Source organism: Apis cerana, unplaced genomic scaffold (assembly GCF_029169275.1).
Source record: "Apis cerana isolate GH-2021 unplaced genomic scaffold, AcerK_1.0 Chr0_AcerK, whole genome shotgun sequence".
NCBI lineage: Eukaryota > Metazoa > Arthropoda > Insecta > Hymenoptera > Apidae > Apis > Apis cerana.
Genome location: NW_026893558.1, coordinates 4,720,845 through 4,741,238, shown reverse-complemented (window position 1 = coordinate 4,741,238; position 20,394 = coordinate 4,720,845). Strand labels below are relative to the sequence as shown.

The 20,394-nt window shown below is 21.1% G+C and overlaps 2 long non-coding RNA genes across 2 annotated transcripts in view; both read right to left on the bottom strand.

Moving 5' to 3' along the window:
• Nucleotides 1-20,394, bottom strand: part of LOC133667556 (uncharacterized) — a 445,540-nt gene that overhangs the window by 133,517 nt on the left and 291,629 nt on the right. The window lies entirely within an intron of this gene.
• Nucleotides 15,548-17,311, bottom strand: LOC133667555 (uncharacterized). Its single transcript, XR_009833274.1, has 3 exons — nt 16,985-17,311; nt 16,632-16,906; nt 15,548-16,027 (listed from the first exon to the last, which is right to left on the bottom strand). It is a non-coding gene; the product is annotated as an uncharacterized LOC133667555 (long non-coding RNA).

Below are 20,394 nucleotides of genomic sequence, written 5' to 3'. Positions count from 1 at the left end.
TTCGCATACATCTTTATAGATCTTACTGATCATAGTTCGTTCGTAGTAGGATCTGATTCAAAACCGCCGTATAAGAAGGAGAGGCCTTATCCATCACGGCGTGTGATGATATCTTTCCGCTTCTCTTGCAATTATGGCAAATTAGATTTTTGTTTTTGTTAGAGTAGTTTTTGAAGGCATGGCCTTCCTCTATGCAATGGTCGCAGACCTCCTTATCGTTCCGGCAATACTTAGCTGTATGTCCAAAGTTATGGCACTTGTGGCATCTCGTCGCCACTAGATAATCCTGTACTCTGCAGCAGTTCCAGCCAATGTAGATCCTCTTTTTTTTAATAAGAATTTCGCGTGCTTCTTTCGAGATTTTGAACATCCAATTACATTTTCCTTTTTTTCTGTCACCGGTTTTAAATGTTAACTTTATTTATCGACGGAACATTTCTTTCGTGTTTGTTCTGCTCTATAAGAGTTTTTATTATCTCCTCGTCATTATTAGCTCTGGAAACGTCATATATTATCACTCGTGGATATTTCTTCGCCGGCACGAAATCAGTTTCTCTCAGTTTTGGGTACTCGAGGAGGGTCGTAAGGTCCTTTTGCCATTTCTACGAGGATTCCGTTGCTGCTAATTTTTTTTATATACTTAACTTTAAGTTTTTCCGCTACGGGCGAGATGATCTTTAAAATGGCTTTCTTTGTTTTCTCGGAGTTATTCCCGATTCCTGCATCAGATGGAATTATTGTTATAGAGTTCGGTGGGTCTTGTTTCGTGTTTGTGAGCGCTGCAATCCGCGCTCCGTGTATGTCATATTAAGTTTGCCCGATTGTTGTTGTATGACTTTTTCCATTGCGCTTTCCAGCGTTTGTTGCTGATGCTGTTTTCCTGTTGCAATACCATTATCTCTAAATCGCTATTGTAAATTAGACTCCGCTAGAGTATCTGGATTTTCGCCACCCTTGATGTTCCTCGGTCATGTCGCTTCGGCGCCATTCTATCGTTCGCGACAATTTGCCCGCTCACGTCGCTTCGGCGCCAGCCCACTGTTCGGGACTATTTCCCCGATCGCGTCGTCTTGATGCCATCCTATCGTTCGCGATTATTTCCCCGGTCGCGTCGTTTCGGCATCATCTAGTCGTTTGGATTAAAGTTCCCGGTCATGTCGGTTCGCGCCGCTTAATTCTATTTAGTAAATTCGATTTCTATTAGTGCTGTATTGCTTTGCATCGCGAACACCCTTTCAATGTCCGTATTACTTCTATTTTATAAGAAGTACCAACTAAAATTACTTTATTTAAAGATAGTTTTAGTTTTAAAAAGTGTACAAACCGCCCGTTTATTATTAAAGTTGAAATAAGTTGTAACGTAATAAAAATACTAGAAAGTATTTTTAGATTTAAAATTTTAGTTTAAAAAAAATATTTCTTTTACATTGAAAAAATTAAAAAAATTTTTTAATTTTATAAATTAATTTATTAAATTTTCTTTTGAACTTTAAAATTATAATTTTTAAAAGTTTAAAAATTAAAGTTAAAAAAAATTAAATTAAAGTTAAATTAATTACTTTGAATTCATCATTTTCATTTTTATTTTTATAATTAAAGGTAATGTAAATGAAAATTATTAAATATTAACGAATAAAATTTTATTTTGTATCTTGAATATCAGGATAGATTAAAATTTATTTACGAATTTGAAATATCTCGAAAATAAGAGAGCTAAATTTATAAAATTTCTTTTATAATACTAAAATTATAAATATAAATTTAAAAATTAAATATCATTCAAATTTATTAATATGTAGTTTTTTTAGAAATAAATTTATTTTAGATATAAAAATTTTAATAAATTAAATTTTAATTTATTTTTATATCAAATATTTATAAGATAAATTTATATAATTTTAAATAAAAATTAATTAATTTCAAAAGAAATTATTGTTGAAATTAAACATATGAAACCTAAAATAGCACAATTACAATTTGAAATTCATCCAACAAATAGTATAATACACACTTAATCCTAAAATTAATAATATAAATGAAATACTAAATTCCATTATATAAACAATATTAACCCAAGAATATAAAACTCATATAACTAATGAATAATAAAAAAAATATTATTATTGGTCTATAAATATATAAATTAGAATAATTAAAAAAATCATTCTTTTAATAATAATTTTAATGCATTTCTAAAAAAAATAAACCAAATAAAAAAATTAATGTTTTAAATTAAACTATTTAGCTAAATAATAATTAAAATTTATTAAATTTTTTAATAATTTTACTATTTTTTATATTTACATTATATTTACTATAAAATTATATTTAATATGATTATATTAGATAAATTATATTTATTATAATGTAAATTTTCTAAGATTTTTAATTTTAAGAATTTTTGGTTATTACAGTTTTATTTTATATTGATAATGAAATCAATACATGATTATTTTTAATTTTTTTAATATTTTCTGTTTGTGAATTAGGTTTGGATTTATCATTATTAATAAGAATAAATTATGAATTATGTCATCGAAAATTAAGAATATTAGATTTAATTTATTAACTTAGGATTATTATAATTTTATTAATATTTGTATATTTATTTATATTATTTATTAAAAAAATAAATAATTTAAATTTAATTATAATATTATTAATAAATTTATTTAATTTTAATTGAATTGAATGAATATTTATTTTTTCTAATTTTAGTTTCAATAATTTTTCTTACGATTTAATAATATTAACTTTATGAGTTTTTTGATTAATTTTTTTAGAATTAAATAATAATAGAATAAATTGTTTGTTTATAAATTTATTATTAATAATTTCATTATTATTAGTTTTTATATCAATAAATTTATTGGTATTTTATTTATTTTATGAGTTAGGTTTATTATTGATTTTTTATTTAATTGTCAAATGAGGATGTGAAAATCCTTAATTATCAATTTTACTTAATATTATATACAACAATTTTTTCATTAATAATATTATATATTACTTATTATATTTATTGAATTGATTGTAGATTAAATTTTATATTAATTGAAAAAAAATTTAAGTTTAAATTTAATATTCTTTATGTATTTATTAATATCATTTTTAGTTAAAATTCGAATTTATTTACTACAGAGTTGATTATAAAGACTCATATTGAAGCATCTTATTATGGATTAATAATTTTAGCTTCAATTATATTGAAATTAAGAGGATATGGAATATTATGATTAATAACAATTCTTAACAATGAATTTATTTTCATACAAAAAATTTTAATTGTAATTAATTCATTTTGAATTTTAATTTTAAGATTAATATGTTTATCTCAGTATGATAATTTAATAATACATCTATTATTGCAATTTCATCAGTTGCATATATAGGATTAATAATTATAAGAATATTAACTTTTTTAAAATAAGAATAAGTGGTGGTTATTTAATAATAATTTCTCGTGATTTTAAATCTTTAGGATTATTTTTTTTTAGTAAATATAATTTATAAACAAACTAGACGTTTAATATTTGTTAATAAAGATATAATTAATTATATACCTACAATATCTTTATTTTGATTTGTAATATGTTCATCTATATTTATCTATATAATCTATATAATATAGGATCACCTATATTTATATTAAATATAGTAAGTGAAATCATATTAATAATTAGTTTAGTATCATGATTAAAATTCATAATTATTATTTTAAAAATATATTGTTTATTTAGATTTATTTATTCAATTTATTTATTTATATTTACTAAATGGAAAGATTTATATAAGTTTTAAAATTAATAATGGTTTATTGGTTGAATATTTTATTTTAATAATACATTATTTTAATAATTGAATTCCATTAAATTTAATGTTTTTAAAATTATATTTTATTTAATATTTATTTAAATAGTTTACTAAAAATATTGATTTGTGAAATGATATAAATATAAATTTATTTTAAATTATCATAAAAATATAATTAACTGGAATTTTGTTATTTAAATTTAGATTATTTATTATATTATTAAGATTTTTATATTTAAGTAAAATTGTTATTTTTAAATAAAATATTTATACATTTAATTCTATAAAATTTAATTTCTTAATAATAATTGATTATAAATGATTAATATTCATTTTTTTAGTAAGGATTTTTCTATAATTATTATTTATTGAATTAGATATATAAATTTAAGAGAATTAAAAATAAATCAGTTTTAATATTTAATAATTTTATTTTTAATTTCTATATATATATCAATTTCAAGACCAAATATATTATCAATTATTTTTGGTTGACATAGATTAGAATTAATTTCTTATTGTTTAGTAATTTATTACATAAAATTAAAATCATTTACTTCAAGTAATACTTTAATTATTTATATAGTTTTATATAGTTTATTTTAAAACGTGATATCAGATTATTATTAATTATTAATTATATGTTTAATAATTTATTATGGAAGACGAAATTTATCTTTTTATAAAATAAATAAATTTCTAATAATTTTTTTATTAAGAACAATTTGATTACCAATGGCAATGAAAGCTCCAGCATCCGTTTCATTTTTAGTTCATTCTTCAATATTGATAACAAATGGAATTTATTTATTAATTCGTTATGTAGATTTATTAGAGTGTAAATATAAAAATATTATTTTATTAATTTCAAAATTAACAATATTATTTACTGAATTAACAGCAAATTTTGAATTAGATTTGAAAAAACTGTTGCTTATTCAACATTAAGACAATTAGGTTTTATAATAAGAATATTATCTATAGGATTTACTGAATTAGTATTTTTACATTTATTTATTCATGCAAAAATTTAAGTCATTAAAATTTATTTATTAATGTGTTAGAAGATATATACATTTTATAAATTGAAATCAAGATATTCGATTATATTTTGGAATATATTATGTTTATCCATTAAAAAGGATAATTATTATTTATTCAATCTTAAGATTATATGGATTTCCATTTTTAGTTGGTTAATTATTCTAAAGATTTAATTATTGAATGTTTTTTCTCTAAAATAAATTATTTTTCAATATTTATTTTTCAATATTTATTTTTCAATAGTAAATTTAATTATTGGAACAATTTTAACTGTTTCATATTCTTTTTGAATAATTTTATACAAATAAAATTTATACAAATAAATATTTAATAATTAATTGTTGTATTTAAAAAAGAAAATGAAATTATGGGAATTTTTATATTAATAATAATAATAATAATAATTTTAAGATTAATTTATAGAAAATTAATTTTTAATGCAATAAATTTTAATTTATGTAGAATTAATTTATTATGAATTTATAAATTAATATTATTTAAAATAATTGTTATAAGAATTATAATTATTATAGGATATAATTTTTATAAATTTATTTTATTAAGTAATAATTGGTTTATTGCAAATATTATTTATATTTATAAATATAATTTATAAAAAAATTAAAAAAAAAATTAATTTTATCAATATTTAATTAAATTTTATTAATTATTTATTAAAATTGCTAAATAATTAGCTTTAATTAATTTAAAATTTATTAAAATTTAAAAATTAAAATTTATTTATTATAGCATATAATATATAAGAAGTATATATTACAATATAATATTATATTATAATATATATCATCATTATAATATAATAAATTATAATATAATATAATATAATATAATATAATATAATAAATTATAATATATAAGAAGTAATAATTTACATTTAATTTCGACTTAAAGATTGATTCAATTAATTAAATCCTTATATTATTTTAGTTATTGTAATTATTATAGTCTAATTAAAATATTCAATTTAAATAATTGTTTATTTACTCAAATAATAATATATATGATAATATGAATATATATATATAATTAAAATTTAATTTTTAAATTTAAATCAATAAATAAATAGAATATAAATAAATAAAAATAATCAAAGTACATCAACAAAATATCAAAATCAAATGGCTAATTTAAAACTTATATTATGTTTATTTCAAAAATGAATTTTTAATAATCGATATTGAGATACTAAAAGAAAAATGATCCAATCAGTACGTGTAAACCATGAAATCCAATAGCTATAAAAAAAATTGAATAAAAAAAAGAAATAGAATCATAAATTCTATCATTAAAGCAAAAAAAGAAGAATTTAAATATTCAATTGTTTATAAAATAGTAAAATAAATCACTAATAAAATTGTTTGTGTTAAATAAAATTTTCTATATTTTAATTTATTAATAATTAAATAATAATGACTTAACGTTACCATTAAAAGGGATAATTATTATTTGTTCAATTTTAAGATTATATGGATTTCCATTTTTAGTTGGTTATTATTCTAAAGATTTAATTATTGAATGTTTTTTCTCTAAATCCTAGAGAAACTAGAGTAAATAAATTTAATAATGGAATTTCTATTGAATATTAAAAAATTTAATATTTTTCGATGGTCATAATATATCAATTCCAATTTCATATTTGGAGAAATTGATGTATGAAAGAAAGTCCAAAAAAAAAAAAATACAAAAAATATTAATTCTGAAATAATAAATAAAATTATTCTACATTTTAAGAAATTAATAATAAAAAATATATGTAATCCTTTATAATAAAATATTCTTTCTCCAATAATATCACAAAATTAAAATATTATAATTAAAGTGGTATTAATTATATTTAAAATTATAAGTAAAGAAATTGTTCTTGCTAATTCAAATAATCTAAAAGATAAAATAATTGGTCATGGGCAATTTATGATTACATTGAATGGAAAGTTGTTTTTCATTATTTATTAATTAAAATTAATTTGATTCTGAAAAATATAAAATTAAGAAAATTGAAAATACATATGGTTGAATAATTGATATAAAAATTTCTAAAGTTAATAATGTATTTTGAATTAATATATTAATTGGAATTATTGGAATAAAATTTCTAATAAAAATACTTAATAATGTTAAAATTAAATGTCCTCAAATTAAATTTGCTGATAATCAAATTGATAAAGTTCATTAATAAAGTCAATTAATTGAATTAATTTAATTAATTCAATAATAACTAAAATTTATTAAAAATACCAGAGAGTTTTTACTGGAAAACATTTTTTTTATCATATATTTCATACCAATGATATCATATATTTAAAATATCATATATTTTATACCAATGTTCTTACCAATACTTACTATTTTATCTCGTTAATCTTGTTACGTGATACATTAATGTTAATATTCTTTTTATATAATTAAATGATTTTCATCTAAATTAATATTCACAATTAAATTCTTCTTCTTGTATCTTATTTGGAAAATGCACAAATGAAACATAAAAAACATAAAAATGTACGCAAATATACGTTTATAATTAAATATTAAATATAAAGATTATAATCGTAGAAGAAGAACAAAAATAACAATGTTTGTTTCTGTTTTTAATTTTCTAATGAAAAGTGAATATTTTAATCTTAATGATGAATATTTAATCCAAGCTTAGTATTTTATTGCCATTATATTTTCAGATATATGTTTTACCAAAGGACCAAAGGTTCCTATATCTAATCTAACCAAATTTCTTGCTTCGTTTACGTTTAAAAATGATAGAATAGAATAGCTTTAAAGTTAACAGTCATGCTTCTGCATAACATCTTAGGGCTGTCTATGTACTTTGACAGTATGCAATGACACGCACAATGAATTTTTTCCTTATAAAAGAGAAAAAAAATATTGATATATTTATTATATAAAAGTCAGATGTTAATGTTTGACTTATTCCAATAATATATATAAAGATTAATTTTTAGTTTTATGATTTTATAAAAACTTATACGACATTTAAGAACACAAACCACGAGATTAGACTATTATAAATTCCACATTGTCGAACATTTACATATTCTCGATTTCCACGTAATAGAGTTAAATAATATTATTTTTAATTAGTAATATAGACAATTAAATCTTATTTTAGAACAAGATATATTTAAAATGGATTATTATTATTATTATTACGAATGTTTATCAATATATTTAAACACCAAAATTATTATGAATTTAAATATTTCTGCATTATTATAATTCTTCTAATTATATCGTATAATTTTAAAAAGTATAATTTTCAAAATAACAAAACTATGAAAATTAATATGGAGAGAAACTATATGTGAGATTTATATTTACGTATGTTCTAAACTTCTATTATATAAACAATTGTTATAATTGTTATAATTGTTATAATTTTATAATACAAATTGGTAAAAATATTCCACAGAAAAATAGTTAAATTATTTACATTTTCACATTTCAAATTAAATAAATAAAGAAAACTAAAAAACACTTCAACTTAAAGCACTTATTAAAATATTTATTGTTTCAAACCATTGATTTTCTTTTTTTATTTTTTTTACTGTCAAATTTTCAACATTCATATAGGTTATAATCATTAACGTTACGTGTCTTTACGTATTATTCTTAGCAATCTTTTGAAATTATGCATTAAATTTGTTTATATTTTTATAATTTATATTTCACATCGTATTTTTAAATATATTATTAATATATGTATGTGTATATATATACGAATATGATTTACAAAATATAAATTCACAGAATATCTATTAGAATATAATTAAACGTGACGGCAAAAAACGACATTTAAATTGAATATTCTAAACGTATTTTAGCTCTTCTATAACAGCATTCGATTTAAAGTATTATATATATATTTACAATATATCAATCACATTATTATAAATTAATAATGTATCACACCTGTTCACAATATTATTTTAATTATTTTAATTATCATAAATTTGATATATATTTAGTTTTAAAAAATTAATTAACAAATATATGATATCATGAATTTATTTATCGAACAAATAACACTAATATTATCAGATGATATATATGACATTTTTCATAAAAATATAAACTATTTGTATTATCAAAAATTTTTATCTTTCTTTACTTTTCACCTTTATAAAAGAATACATGCGTACTATATATGCACATATGTATATATATATATATATGCATGCTACATATATACACATTTGTATTGTATACATACACACATATCTATACATGCATAAAATATGATCAATCTTTAATTTTTTTTTTAAATAATTTAGATAATATGTTTGAACGAAGTACTTCTTTTAATGTAAATATGTAAATTTATTTTGTATGAAATTTATTTATTTTTTAATTATTAACTTGTTAATAAGAACTTTATATGTACAGTTAATCGTAAAAGTTTTCATTCACTTCACACATATTGAATTGAATTCGTGTTATCGAAATCAACGATAATTTTGTTTTTATGAAATATTGCGAATATAATAATATGAAACTATTTTTATTATAGAATATCATTTCAAAGCAGTAAAATTAATTTTTTAATTTTCAACATTATTTTTCTTTCTTTATATAATTTCATGTCGTAATGATTCAAAATAAAATAAAATTTTAAATTATAAAATATTTAAGTCTATCTCTATCATCGGAGATAAAAAGAAGTATATTTCTAGCAGAAATTGTATCCAAAATATGGAAAAATGAGAGTATATTCACATGCTCAAAGAAATTTTTTGTTCAAAAATAAATTATTCTATATATTACTTTAATATATTACTGTATATAAGTTTTCATTGAAATCAAATCTTTAATAATAATTCAATTTCTTTACAAGATAGTATAAAAAAATTTGTATGCCTATACATTAAGTTACAAATAAGACCTCGAATTATCAAACTAGTAGTAATATCAGTAATCTAAGTGCGTAATATAATTTTTTAGATAATCTAATAATTTATATTATTACATTTTCATAAAATGTGTGTGTGTGTAGCTTTACTGTATATTACCTGTTTACATATATACGTATACATATATATATGTATGCACATATTATGTATATGTATATATATATATATATATGTTCGTTTCAATCAGTTTTTTCAGCTATTCCATCTCTTTTCCTTCTTATATATCAAATTATTTTTTTAAATTGCTAGCAGTATAATTCATTTCCTTCTTTTTTTTTTTCTTTTTCAATGGTTCTAAATGCTTGGGAATAGTGTTAAGAAAGATATCATCAGATTTACATTTATTATTTTCGTTCATAAATTTATCTTCAATTTTTTTCTGACTCATTCGTTCAATTACATATCGCTTATCATATTATTTTCAAATTTCTATCATTTTCTACTTTCACCACGCCAATCTCTTTCATTGCCTAGCATTGAATATATGTAATATATAAATATATAAAAATATATTAGATAGATATCGTATTATTTTAATAAGGAACGATAACATATAACTTCAAAATTTTCAATACTGTGTAGTAAAATTGTAGATTCTAAATTGTATTGAGTTGTTAAATCCAAATATAATCTATCATTTCGAAAACTTGTATATCTGCATCATCCGTAGTTAGATTATCGAAATCTAAAATTTTATTTAAGGAAAATGAATATTTCATAAAAATATTTCATCTTCTCCAATCTTCTAATTACTTCCAATGTTTACTATTTTATCTTGTTCATCCTGTTACATAATACATTAATGTTCTTTTGATACGCTTAAATAATTTTCATGTAAATTAATATTCACAACTAAATTCTTCTGACATCTTGTATCTTATTTTAAAAATGTACAAATGAAATGTTAAAAGCATAATAATGTACCGTAGCGTACGAATCGCTTGCTACAGAATAACCAGCCAAAATTGAACATAAAGATCAACGTTTCCCGCTTGTAAAGTACGCAGAAAACTATATTTGTCTCCTTTATTTTCAGAGATTTACAATCGTTTTAATTAAATATACTAAAAAAATACACTATTCATAAAATTCTAAAATTTTTTCTTCTTTATATGATCGTAATATATGAACTGCTTATAGAGAAGAAAACAACCAAAATTGAGTGTAAAGGGCTCCTCTCGCTAAAGGTTTTCGAAAGTTATGGTCATATAAAGATGAAGAAATTTTGGAATCCTTAGAATTCGGTAATCTCTAATATCTTTCGTTATACATGTATTGTATCGTTTTTATATTTACTACATATTTATTCAATATATATACGGTTTTTTCGGTGTATTTATATATATATATATATACGGTGTATTTATGCATTGCTATTGTTATGCGTATGTTTATATCGCGTTATGTTATATTTATTATGTTATTATTATATATATATATATATATATATATATATGTTATATATCTTTGAAATATATGTATTTAAACTTGGATATTTAACGATGATTTAATGAAAATGTTCTTCTTCTTATTTGTATGTATATACGTCTTTTCTGTATGTGTTTGTGTATAAATTTGTATATATACGTATGTGATTATTGTTCGAATGTATATCGCTATTATTAAATATCCGCTATATTTATGTTACAATATATTTATTATATATATTTTATATTTTCGGAGTATGAAGGAAGATACATTTCTTTTTAGTTTAAGTATATATCGTTTCTGTGTGTGTTTGTACATATATATATGATTTTTACATGTATGTGTAAATCGTTATTATTATATACCTACTATATTTATATCATGTTATACTATGTTATATTCCTATTATATTTGTACATATATATCGTTTTAATTGCGTGTGTTTATATATATACCATTTTATCTGTCCATATATGTGTGTTTCTTAACACTACCACTCTTGTACATAAGAACGTTAAAACTTTTCTCAGGATATCGTTTTTATATATCTATTATATATATATTATTCGAATAATGTATGTGTATGTGTATCTTAAACGAACGTATGTGTATATGTTATTTTTGTGCATTTGTATAGCGCTGTATCGTTTACTTACTATATTTATATTACGTTGTATACGATATATTTTCGGAGATACAGTGGTTTTAAATATGAAATTTTTTCTTTTTATCTAAATATAATACGTAAATCCAGGAACGTAAAGTAACGAATGAAAATATGTTTTCTTTTTATCTTATGTATATATATAGTTTCTGTATGTACCTGTATATGTATTATTTCTGATGTGTATGAATTTGTATATGTACTTATACGATTTATGTATGAGTAGGTATATAGCTATAATGTAACTGTAATATAATAAAATAGTTATAGTACATATATATGATTTATGTATTATATTATTATTATATATCCAGAGATAAAGTGATTTTAATATTACCTAATTCTAAAGATTTCAAAATTTCCTGTTCGTTATACGATCATAATGTAGAATAGCCAGCCAAAATTGAATGTATTAGATTCTCTCAACAATGGGTTTCGAATACCATGCTCGTATGAAGAAATTTTGGAATCCTTAGAATTCGGTAACCTAAACAGATGATTCATTGAACATAGTAGAGATATATATAATTTTTGTTATAATTGCAACCAAAAAAGATTGCCATTTACACTAAATTTTCTCTAGTTATTCTATGATAAACGGTTCAAATCTATTGTCGAATAAAGTTGGGAAAATTTTAGAAACTTTAATTGTGTATTATTAAAACAGTTGTATTTCCGAAGATAATAGAGATACATGCGATTTTTTGTGCAGATTGTAAGCGAGAAATATTACACCCAATTTTCGCTGGTTATTCTAGGACAAGCGGCTAAAACACTATCTGTGTATAAAAAAAAGAAAATTCTGGAATCAATAGAATTTCAAATTCTATAATCTTAAAATCACTTAATCTTAGAATATAGCAAAGATATATTATGAATAATCAATTTTGATCAAAATTATAAAAATACACATGAAAATCGCTGTTACAGCGAATTCGCCGTCATCGAAATTGAAATCAGAGATACGATATCTAACATAAACTCGCATTATTATGTCAAATTCTTCCATGAAAAATCAATTTGTATGAAAATTGTTAATTTTGATCACGAAAAATGATTATAGGCCTAATATAAATCGAATTCTAAATCGAAAACGTTCAGAGACACGTTATCCAATTGTCGCCCCGTTGCAACAAATTCAGCAACGAGAAATAGATTTCGATAAGTTATGTTCGACTGTACCGTGTATATATTCCGGGAAATTCGATTTTTGTGCTTTCCTTCGCATAATCGCCAACGTAAGTAATGATGTTGTATTCTGAACTTGTGAACATCTGTTTGAAACATCTTGGATCGAAAGGATTGATCGCATTCCATCTAAATATCCGCTTCACGCTTTCACATTGGAAGAAGAAAACATGCCCAAGATAACCATTTTCTTCGCTTTCATGCCGAAATCATGAATCTTCTTTAAATTCATTTCAAGGTTCTTATCGATAACATAATTTTCAGCTACTGCTTAATAAATAAATGAAAATTACTGCCATCTGAATATTCGAGAAGATAAAGGATGTTTCTCCTGATATAATTCATACAGACGATTTGAGAACGATAGAACGACACGCTGACCGGAAGCCATGCCGTAGACGAGGATGGCTTTCGAGGCTGTATCGAATACGTAGATGACTACACCTTTCTGTCTTGGATACGTATTCTAAACGAGACTAATTGGTTGCGAAAAAGAGAGAGAAAAAGGATTAATTCAGTTATTTCTATGTGAAGAATTCTAGAGAACACTAAAGGATAAATTTAGGAAATACTGTGTATATAATTTTCAATAGGCTTAAAAATTTTTTAACAAATTTGTGGAATATATATAATTGTGATTGTGGAATGTTCTAACTTAAAATGCAAAAATGTTAATAAGACTTTATAATTAAATTTTTTTATAAATATAATTTTTTTTAAATGTGTTTAGTTTGGCGGAATAAAAATGTTAAGAAAAACTAAGAAATGATTCTAAAGAAATCTAGTAAATAGTATCAATACAATAGTATAATAGTCAATAAATTTTTCAATACGTTTATATTGCAATATAATTATATTAATGTTATAATAAAATATTCCAGTTTATGATAAACAAGTATTATTTTCGTAATAAAATTTCTCTTAAAAATAATTTCAATTAAAAATATAACTTAGATTTGAATCATCATTTTTTCATCAATTTATTATTTCAATTTTATCGTTTACAAATGAAAATTAAATTTAAACATTTTCGACAAAATATATGTTAGGGAACGTTAAGAACTGATTCTAAAAAACAGAATCTAGATTTTTAGTACTATATTTACATGAAATTTAAATAATTTTCAACAAATTTGCATAATTTAAATTAATGTTACGATTCTAATATTTGAAAAAGAGAAAAAAAATTCAAACAAATTTAGATATTCGTAATATTTGTATTTCATTTCGTAATATTAAAATATTTAAAATCAGTTCTACATGATTTCGTTGTTTTTGGAATGTGAAACGCGATCGCACAACTAATCAAGCAGTAATCTCAATTGAGTATCTTGAGAATCATGATTGAGCATAAGTATAGAGTCCATTACGTTAGTTCATTTAAAATTACTGAAACAATATCCACGATAGTGACAATTTCGATCTCATTAATACCAATGATATACAATGATGTATATCTCACATATTAGAGTAATCATTAATTTATTTTCATTTTTAAAAATCTAAAGTTGTATATTATTTTATCAATCTTAATATAACAATGTTAATAATTAGAGAATTTTTATAATTATTCAAATAATAATTCAATTTCGTTTGATTGTTAAAGATAAAAGTATCTCGTACATATCAATTGAAAGCATAAAAAGAACAATTTCTCATAGAACGGTAGCTATTATTTTACGATCACGTTCAACTTTGGATATGTTTAATATTTAATTTCAACTACAATATTTACTATTAATGTTAAAAATTAAAACCAATAAACTAATGATATCTCACTATAATATATTCTTAGTTATTATATTCTTAGTATTTACTTTAGAAAAATATATCTTAAAGAATGATGTCTAATTCTGCAAAATTGAAATTTAAAATAATCTAATTTCAATCCTATCATTTTACCAAATATAATATATGACAATAAACGATGCTATAAATAAAATCTATAAAAAGATATCTATAAATCATGTCAGAGTCCTCTATCACAATTTTTCTTATTACTTAAAAAGATAGAGTTTAATTCCATAAGGTTTAAAGAGCAAATGTTACAAGAAAAATGAATAATAAATATTAAAATCATGTTACATGATTTCTTTTAACATTAAACTGCTATGAACACACTAGTAATTAACATATAATAAACATGTTTCCAACATGCTTCCAACATTACTATACATGAAACGGTAAACAAAAGAGGATAATTATAATTTCAATCATATCAAACACAAATAATAGTAAATTATTCTATTTTTAATAATTGAATTTGTTTCTGGAGTGTATTATCAATACTTTTTATTACATTATTACTGGATTTAAAGGATACTTAGATTAATTGTTAAATTAGTTTCTCGTGAATTGAAACAGAAAATGAAAGACAAATTTCATCATACTATTACTATGGATTTAAAGGATACTTAGATTAGTTGTTAAATTAGTTTCTCGTGAATTGAAACAGAAAATGAAAGACAAATTTCATCAATATATTAAATAATGATAAATTGGGGGTAAAGCATAAAGCAGGTTATAATCAATAACTTTCTGTAAGATAGATACTACTAATACAAAAAAGGACTCTTTTTCTTTTCATTCTAGTTTCACTTTCTCCATCTAAAAATCTATTTCGTGCATTATTTAAAAGTGATCGCAATTTTTTTATTTTCGGTGATCTTGATTTCACAAAAGATAGCGATATCTTATCTTTCCTGTGCTAATATCAAGGAATTTTGCAGGACACTTGTGTACAGGTTCATCCAACTATTTCAACATATCGAATATTCTAAACAACATTCTGATGATCCAGATAAAGACCACATTTTGCAAAATCATATAGGTTTCTCTTTCCTGAAGAGATCAGCAATAATAAGGAATCCTGCTTCTCCATAACATCTTAAGGGTGTCTGTGTACGTTAACAGTGTGCAGTGACAGGTATATTGGATGAATTTTTTCCTTATAAAAAAAAAAAAAAACAAAAGAATCAATAAATATTGGATATAAGAATTTTTCGTAGTTATAAAATTCTAATTTAATTTTTTAATCAATTTCTTGAATTTAAAAATTAATAGAAATTAAAGATGCCGATATTAATTTCAGTTTTAATTCATTTATTAATAAATTTTTCATTAAAAGAAGAAAAAGAAAATTTCTTTTAAATTTATAAAATTCTAACCTAACTTTTCTAACTTTTAAATTAACTAACTTTTAAATTTTTAAATTTACAGAAAATATTGGCAATTTCAAATTTTTTGCTTTGATAGAATATGTTAGCTCTGACTCATTCCTGAAGCTATAGCATGTAGTAATAAAATTCATTTATTACAAGATTCATTGTTAATAAGTTATTGTAAAAAGATCAAAAGCAACATTCATATGCTAATGAAAGTTCACATTTATTTCTAAATTAACAATATTCGAAATTACAAATTCAAAAGAATTCTAAAAATTAAAATGTTCCTAAAATTTTGACAGTTGAGGAGTTCAGAAAATTCTGAAGATTAAAATGGTTCGAAAAGTTCTGAAGTTCAAAAAATTCTCTCAAAACACTCATACTTACTCTAAAACTTCTTCCATGCTTATCTCGCGAGATTGCAAATCTTTAGTGGGATACACAAATGATCAATAATATTGTGGACCAGCTCTCTGATTGAGCGACAACTCCAATCTAAGAAAAATTCCTAGAATGAGACTGAAAAACTACGCCACTAACAGAATCCGCCGTTTCCCAGAAAACTAAAGAATGTTTGCAATAATTCTTTTCAAGGATGATGCTCTTTAATTAAAATGTTCTATCTAATATTTCTTTATTTTTCAAAATATTATTGCAAGAATCTTAAAAAAAACATCATAAGAAAAGTTGAAATATGAGTTTTTATGTTTTTTAATGCTAGATATGATTTTTTAACTTACAAAGGATGACAGTAGACACATGTCGAGTTAATTTTGATTTTTATAAATCATTTAATTCTAATGATGATATTTTCCCATATACATACTTCCACGATTGGTTTCTCTTATTTTTTCTCAATATTTTAGTTTTGCATATAGTTTTGCATTTGTTTTCGATCCGTCATGGGTAAGTTGATACGCACGCAATATATCCGATCCAACAACGTACCACATTGTAACATGTTCAACGTGAATATCGCCGATATTATTGTTTTCTCGTGGATATGAAATACTGATGATCGCAAAAATATTCATTATAAAAAGAAAGGAAAGAGAAAAATTTTAAAGAGCTCGGCATAATAATAAATCATCCTTAAACGATTCTAACAAAAAGATTGAAACATCATTGATTATTTCTTAATATGAAGAAATCTAAACCTGATATATGATATATAACCTATTATATATTTCCTTTAGGTTAATATGTAACATTACGATTATATGTATACTGCTTGTTAGTAGATACATTAAATATTTTCAAAATTAAAGAGAATTATAATAACATAATATATTTCTCATTTTATTTATCCAATTTTTTTTATCAAATTAATGCATAGAAAGAATGAGAAATTGATATAAACAATTTGATAGAAATAAAAATAAATTTGAAAAATTCATTTTAATAATGAAATTGTATTGATATTTTAGTTATTAATGGAATCAAAATGACGCAAAAAAAATTAGAATTAAAAATTATTTTCATCATTCACAACCTATTTTATTTTTCATCAAGTTGATATATTTTATTTAAATTGAAATGAAAATGTTATTTAAATTTTTTTAGATTACTTTTATGTCATTATGTTCCGATTGATATTAAATTAAAATAAAAGCATTGTTAAATTTATTGGCATAATTAATCATCCATTTTATAAATTACAAGTATTGTTAATATTATCAAAAAAGAATTTCGATGATTTGTTATCTTATAATTTTCAATAATATGACAAAAATCATATAATTGTATAATTATATAATAATATCGATATCTCTTATTTTATCTTATAATTATAATTTTGATATACCAAAAATTATTATTTCTTTGGATACAACTAAAAAAAGAGAAAAACATAATTTAATGATATAATTTAAAATTTCCTTGCTAAAAAAAGTAATTAAAAAGATTAAAAATAAAAAACTTTTCTTAATAATTTGTTATATATTATATATATTTGTTATATATATTATTAATAAATAAATTTAAATTAAAAAAATAAACATCGAAATAATAAAATTTATATTAATATTAATATTATTATGAAAATTTATTTAAAAAACAGTCGTTTAAATTATGATATATAATATAATATAATATAATATAATATATCTAAAATATTAAAACATATTGCTATTTAAACAGAATTAAATTAGTTGTAAGTCATGATTTATTATGTGTAAAATATAAATCTTTTGTAACAATAAAATCTAATTTAATCACAATGTTATTCCATAATAGAATTAATAAAATTTATTAAATATCCTATATAATTCTCTCCATTAATATAACTATGATCATATTAAAACGATTTTATATATTAAACGATATATTAATGATATTGTGATTTGTTTATATTCTAATGTACTAAATATGAATACGCAAACGCTTTTTTTCAGAATCCACAGTTCTCAAAAAAATCAATTTTTAAAAAATTGCAATTTTTTATTTTTGAAAGTATTTTATATTTTTATAGTAATGGTTATTCATTTTCTTCTAAAAGAAAAAATGATTTTGTGAATTTTCTTGAACAAAACGATATAAGTAGATAGTTATCGCAATTATAAGATTAAATAATGATCAAAAGTAAAAGAATTTCGAAAATACACTCATTTTTCTGATATTTTTCAATTTGTTTTATGTCTGCATATCACAAACAAATTGATTATATAGTTGTTCGATTTTTTTTTTGTTTCTTTCGGTGGGATTATTAATTCTTTGCCATTTATATCTACATACGCTTCAATTATTTTATAATTTAACGCCAATCATCTGCACATCGATTATTAAGTTTCAAGATTTATTGGAATCTATCCTTGACTCGAAATTTTCCTCTTTATTTTTTTATGACAATTATCATCTTTTTTTTTTTGATATTCATTCTATTTGATCAATTCGTTATTTTTTTCAAACTTATCAAGGAAACGTATCACAAAACAGAGAATGAATTGATATTAGATATAAATATTAGATATAATACTTATCATTATATTAGATATAATTTGAATTCTCAATCTAAAGAGAATTGCAAATGAATTTGATAGAAATAAAAAATATGAAGAAATTTAATTTGATATAGTAAGATAGGAATTCGATTTAACTTGTGTATTATATTGAATAAAAATAGGAAGCAATAGGAAACACATTAAAAAGAACATTAAAAATAAACAAAATGTAAAAATTTTTACTTTTTTCAAAATTTTTTTATTTTACATTTTTATAATGTCAAAACCAATATCAATTTAATATTGTATAATATCAAACTTTTAAAATTTTACATTTTTACATTTTTAAATGGAAAAAGCATGATTTTATTTTTATATATAATTAAACATTTTAAAGCAAGAATAATAATCTCATAATTTGTAAAAAAAATTCATTAATAATAGTAAATGTAAAATTCTCTATTAATCTATTATCGATTCTCTATATCGATCTATTATAAAGATGATTCCAAAAAGTTCTTCAGAAAATGTATATATATTAGAATTTTACTTTGCTCCGACAACAATGAATTTATTCGTTATTTTGAAAAAAATGACAACGACGGAATAGGTTTTGATTCATTTCAAAAAACTTTTATCGAATAAAGGAAATGATTTGCTTTCATATCATGATGCATCGGTCAAAATATTGAATAAATTGTTATTTTTAATCGGCATTGTTCTTTAATAATTTAAATAGTTGTTTCGAAAAAATATTCGTTTTATGTAGCATCAAAAAATTTTGAGGTGATATTCTTCATATTAAAAACATAGATATACCACTAAATGCTTTCAGAATCTGTTGGTGCGATTGCTATTTACATTATGTGATAACGAGCCATGATATATCTAATATATAAGATCATTTAGATTTATACACCGGAAGCGCGATACATTTCACGAGACTAGTTCTTCCTGTAATAAGACAAATTCTTCCTATTTTATTTATAAAATTATATTTCTCGGAAACGAAAAATATTAATTTTTGAATATATTTTTACATCTAGTTTATCATAATTTTTAGATTGTATATATTTGTATATATATGTATTCATTATATTTAGAAATATGTATTCTATATTTTGGAAGATATTGATTATTATTGTTGTTGTTGTTGTTTTTGTTATTGTATCTCGAATCAACAGTAAAATATTGTAATGTTCGAGTTAAAA